The 5,091-nt window shown below is 52.8% G+C and overlaps 1 long non-coding RNA gene across 1 annotated transcript; it reads right to left on the bottom strand.

The window, feature by feature from the left end:
* Positions 1-9: 9 nt before the first annotated feature.
* LOC117286133 lies at positions 10-4,615 on the bottom strand. Its single transcript, XR_004517231.1, has 3 exons — positions 4,449-4,615; positions 3,020-3,248; positions 10-1,029 (listed from the first exon to the last, which is right to left on the bottom strand). It is a non-coding gene; the product is annotated as an uncharacterized LOC117286133 (long non-coding RNA).
* Between the last annotated feature and the right edge of the window lie 476 nt (positions 4,616-5,091).

Genomic DNA, 5,091 nt, shown 5'->3' with positions numbered 1-5,091 from the left:
GGGTGTCGCCTGTGAGGTTGGAAGACCTGCCTGCCATTGGTGTGGGGAAGGCAGCCGTCGTGCTGTCTGGAGCTCGGCACTGTCCTTGTCCCCTCGTCCCTGCACTGAGTGGCCCCTAGCACACCCCAGAGGTGAAACAACAGGAGTGGGTCCCCCTAATCTGGGCTAAGTACACGGTGTCCTGGGAGATGCTGGCTGCGCAGTGGGGGTCCCCCGCTCTGCACGTAGTGGGCCACTGACACCTGCAGGAGGAGCCTCCCTTCCTCCAGAGCTGTCCTAGATGCAGAAGAAGGTAAAGTGCTGGCCCACGGTGGCCTCATTGATCCCGCCTCCACGCAGCAAGGCGAGCCCGGGGTGCTTCTGCCCGCTGGGGCCCGGGTGCTGGGTGATGCCGGGAGATGCCGCTCTGCTGAAGAGCCTGTGGCTCAGGCTTAGTCCGGCTGGGCAGGAAGGGAGCAGCTGTCTGTGAGCCCCAGTCCTGGGGTTGAACAGGAGCCCTCCCTCCTGATCCGGCCTCCCAGGGCTGCTGAGATGAGGACAGTGGGTCAGAGACCCCAGAAAGGGCTGAGAGCCAGCAAATGCCAGGTACTTCTGAGGGCCTGCGGCCCGAGCCCTGGAACAAGTTCTGCTCATTTACTTGGTATGAGAGGCTGCAAGGCTCCAGTCACTTCTGACACATTAGATGAAGTCTCTCACTGTGGCTTCTGAGTTCAAGGTTTTAATTCACCTTGAGCAGTGAAAAGGATTCCGCCCTGAGCTCGGTGCTTTTCATTTCTCAGAACCAGTTTATCCAGGCCCAAGGCCGGTCTTTGACTGGCCTGGAGAAAACAGAGCCGTTAATGACAGTTAAGGTATTAATTGCAGAAAGTGCTTCCCTAATTGCAGAAAGTGCTTCCCTAAGTTTGTTGACAACAAGTTACTGCCCAGCAGAGCCAGTGAAGTGCATCCAGCTTCCATTTACAACCTCTGGGCGGGCTTTTCATCTCATGCTTCAGGATTTTCGTTATTACGGTTGCCAACAGTCCAGGCCTGTAATTTACAAGTCAGACCCACATGTCACTTCGAGAGAAACCCAAACCTAAAAATAGTCCTGAAACTCAGGAAAACACCAACCCAGATAAATAAATCTCACGTCAAACGTAGAAAGCTTGTAAAGCCTGGGCTCAAGGTTACACTAATTGCTTAAATTTCAACTGATTTGTGCAAGTACTGTCGACCACTCAGTGCACCACTGCCCAGGGGAGGTGGTGAAGATGTCCCCCCATGCAGTGTTTTGCTTTCTTCCTCTGTCTGTGACTGCTCATTCCTTTCTTAGGTAAAATACTGCTCTTTCTACCACAGCCAGGGTGAAACTTCCAAAACATTGCACCATTGAAAGCCAAGGCAGCCTTGCAAGGTGGCCCAGGCCTGCACCCTGCACTTGGGGAGGGTGAGGCAGGAGCAACGAAAGTTTGAGTCCAGCCTGGCAGTCTAACAAGAGCCTGTTAAGGTTTCCAGCTGTACCTCAGAGTGTTGTCTGCTCACAGGTGGGGCTTTTGGAAGGTGAGTGGATGACAGGCAACTGCCACTGACTTGCCCCAGTTAGGAGCTGGGCTCCGGTTGGAAGAGGGTATCACTGCGGGTAGCCGGCAGGGCTTATCTCCCTCCAGGGCTCTCTGGGCTTCCTGTCTGCCCCACAGCGAGCAGCTCTCAAGCTCCTGCACGTCTCTGTGCCCAAGTTCCTCCGCCACATCTCTGACCATGTGAGGGCTAAAACTTCTAAAACACCAGCCACAGGAAGCCTATTCTTTAGGTTTTGGGTGCTTGATATTTTGTCCCACTGAGGAGGAAAGTGGCTAAAATACCCTGTCTTAAAATAAAAAGGGTTGGAGCCGGGGATTTAGCTCAGCGGTTCCGCCTGCCTGGCTTGCAAGCTCAAGGACCCGAGTTCGAACCCCGGTACCAAAAAAAATTAAATAAATAAAAATAAAAAGGGCTGGAGATGCAGCTGGGTGGAATAACATTCCCTGCCTCTCACACCAGGCCCTGCATGCCATCCCAGTTTGGGGGAGGGAAAGGAAAAGGCTGTTCATGTGCTCACATGCACGGAGCCCTTGGTGGGAGCAATCAAAGTGGCCAGGATTCAGAGCCTCTCAGGGGAAGGAGGGGTCAGGAGGTCAGGAGAAGGCCGGCCATGGGCTGGTGGGCAGGAGCAGGCTTTGTCCTTCAGGACGTCTCCTCGGGGAGGTTCTACTCCTTGTCCCCTGTGGTACACATGGCCCATGGGGTTGTGTAAGCCCGTTCCCCACAGTCACGGATTTTAGATAAGTGAAATTCTGAGGGGGCTTGCATTCCCACAGCTGTTGAATCTCAGCTGTTCGAATCATCTTTGTACCAACTCTGGGTCCCCAAAGTCTGAGGATGTAGAAGGAAAGGCCCGCTCCAGCTCAGACTGTTTCTCCTCCACTGATGACACAGATTCCTCTGACACCGTGTGGTGGGCTCTCCCTGAACTCGAGCAAGTGGCAACTCCACGGCCCACCCCCATGGGGCGCTCCCTGGTTTGTTTTTTTATTCCTGTGGTGCCAGAATCCCTCAAGGCGGTCTCTCCACCATGGCACCACAGTGAGCAGGGCGTCGAGGCCACGGTGAGGGCGCCATCACGAACTGCCCTTCTGATGCCAGCTGCAGGCCCTACGTCATCTCACCTGTGCTTCTGACCCCAGGTTGGGGGTCCTCCAGCCCGCCCCTGGGGTTCCACTAATTTTCTCAATAGCTCATGGTACCCAGGGAAACAACATGCGAGAGTTTATTTATGCTCCTCAGCACTGAGGGTTGAACCCAGGGCCTTCACATTTAGCTTTCCCAGCCTTCGTCTAGTAAGTTGCTAAATTGCCCAGCCCCGGCTCTACCTTGCAATCCTCTCACCTCAGCTGCCCGGAGTGCTGGGATTACAGGCGTGCATCGCCATGTCTGACTTTACCAGTTTACTATGAAGGATGGTAGGAAGGGGACAGACAGAGAGATGCCCGGGTGAGACCTGTGGCTGCCCTGCTGTCTCCAGCGCTGTCCGCTGGGTCTGAGACGGCACAGGACGCACACAGACGGAGTGGGGAGCGGGGACCGGACCGGCGAGGCCGTCTGGCTTCCTCAGCAGCCCTTCCTTCTGTGCGCAGGCAGGCCCTCTGAACGGGGCTCTCCTCACCTGTGTGGAACAGGGTGGGTCGGAGAAGTTCTGTGGGCTGGGGGAGATCAGTTTCTGTGCCTGCCTTGGGGAGAGAAAAGGACAGGCAAAGTGGGGACAGGTCAGGCTGTGCTTTCCGAGCCCCAAACACCCAACATTGTTCTACTCCGGGCAGTGGGAGCAATGAGCCAGGGACGGGGTGAAAACCAAAAGCTATCGGTACCACAAGGTAAAGAACAAAAATAGGCTTCCTGGGCTGGGGATGTAGCTCAGTGGTTCCGGCACCACCTGCCTCGCAAGTGCGAGGACCCAAGTTCAATCCCCAGTACCAAAAAAAAGGCTTCCTACAGAGTAATTATGCTCCAGACAGCGTGGTTATCACCTGCCCAAGTTCTAGGCTTCCAGTCTTCCAGGTTGGTCTACGAATTTCAATTTCTCTCCCATACTACTGTCAGGGCCACTGCTTCAAAACAGATCTTTTACTAGGCCAGGTGCAGGGACACAGGCCTGTAGTTCCAGTGACTCTGCAGGCTGAGGAGCAGGATCACAAGTAAAAGCCCAGCCTGGACAACTTAACAAGACCCCATCTCAAAATAAAATAAAAGGGCCTGGGTGCAGTCCAGTGGTAAAGCATCTGCCTAGTATGCACAAGACCCTGGGCTCAGTCCCCAGTACCACACTGAATACATGAACACATAAAGCAACGAAACCTTTTACTGTATTTTTGTATAAGAATAGTCTCCTATTGGTTGCGTTTATCTGGGAAAATGCACATTGCCATTACCCCAGTGCAGGATCTTATCATCGGACCTCTGTAGTATTGGAAGCTGGTCTTTGCATAGGAAGCAGCTCCCTGTCCAAATCTGACAGACCAGCTCCGAGCTGGTCTCCTTCCAGTTGTTCCCAGAGCTCAGGACAGAACGCTAGAGGTAGGTGATGTAGGCCCTTGGCGATTTGCCACCTGCCCCTCACATGGCCTCGCGTTCCTCTTCCTCTGCTCTTGCGGTCTCCCGGCTCTGCGTGATTCTGTGAGCATGGGCATCTTCTCCCTCTCTGGATTTCTCTTTTTCTGTTTTTGTTGTTTTGGTGTTGCTGGGCCCTGGACCTGTGGCCTGGCCTGTGCTGCATCTGGATCTCTTACCTCCTACTTCCCACCTACTCATTATTCTGGGTAGTACATGGCCTACCTTTTCTCAACGTCCAAGTTTTCTTTTTACTGCCTGCACTAGTTTCCTATTGCTCCTGTAAAAATTACCAAAAATGTTAGTGGCTTCAAACAACATACCTTTCTTCTCACAGTTCTGAAGGTCAGAGGTTCAAAGTGACTTTCACTGGACAAACATCAAGGTGTCAGCAGGTTGGGGTACTGCAGCTCAAGCCTGGGGTCTCCGGAACTCTGGAGGGCAAGGTGGAGGACCTGATCCCCGGCGTTCAAGACAAGCCTGGGCAATAGCCAGAGCCTGTCTGTAAAAATATAAATAAAATCAATTAAAAAAAAAAAAAAAAAGAGCTGAGTGTGGTGGTGCCTGCTTATGTTCCCAGCACTCAGGTTGGGACAGGAGAATCACAAGTTCAAGCTTGGCCTAGGCAAGGACCCGAGTTTGATCCCCGGTACCAAACAAATGAACAAACAAACACTAAAAAGGGCTGGAGGCATAGCTCAGTGTGAAGGCTTAGGGGAACATTCAGCTATAAACCATAACATTCCAGCCCTGTCCCCAAAAGATTCATGTACATCTCTTTATGCAAAACACATTTAGTCTATCTTGAGTTGCTAAAGTCCTAATAATTCCACCATTACTGAAAAGTCCAAGTCTGAAGTCTCCTCTGAGACTTAAGGCAAACTCTTAGCTGTGAGCCCCTGTACAAATCAAAAACAAAGTGGGTCAGGGATGTAGCTCAGTGACACCACACCTGCCTGGCAAGCA

The sequence above is a fragment of the Fukomys damarensis genome, unplaced genomic scaffold (assembly GCF_012274545.1).
Source record: "Fukomys damarensis isolate Sample0158 unplaced genomic scaffold, DMR_v1.0_HiC HiC_scaffold_15, whole genome shotgun sequence".
In the NCBI taxonomy this organism is placed as follows: Eukaryota; Metazoa; Chordata; class Mammalia; order Rodentia; family Bathyergidae; genus Fukomys; species Fukomys damarensis.
The sequence above is the reverse complement of the archived record's forward strand: the minus strand, read 5'-3'. Positions and strand labels throughout refer to the sequence as shown.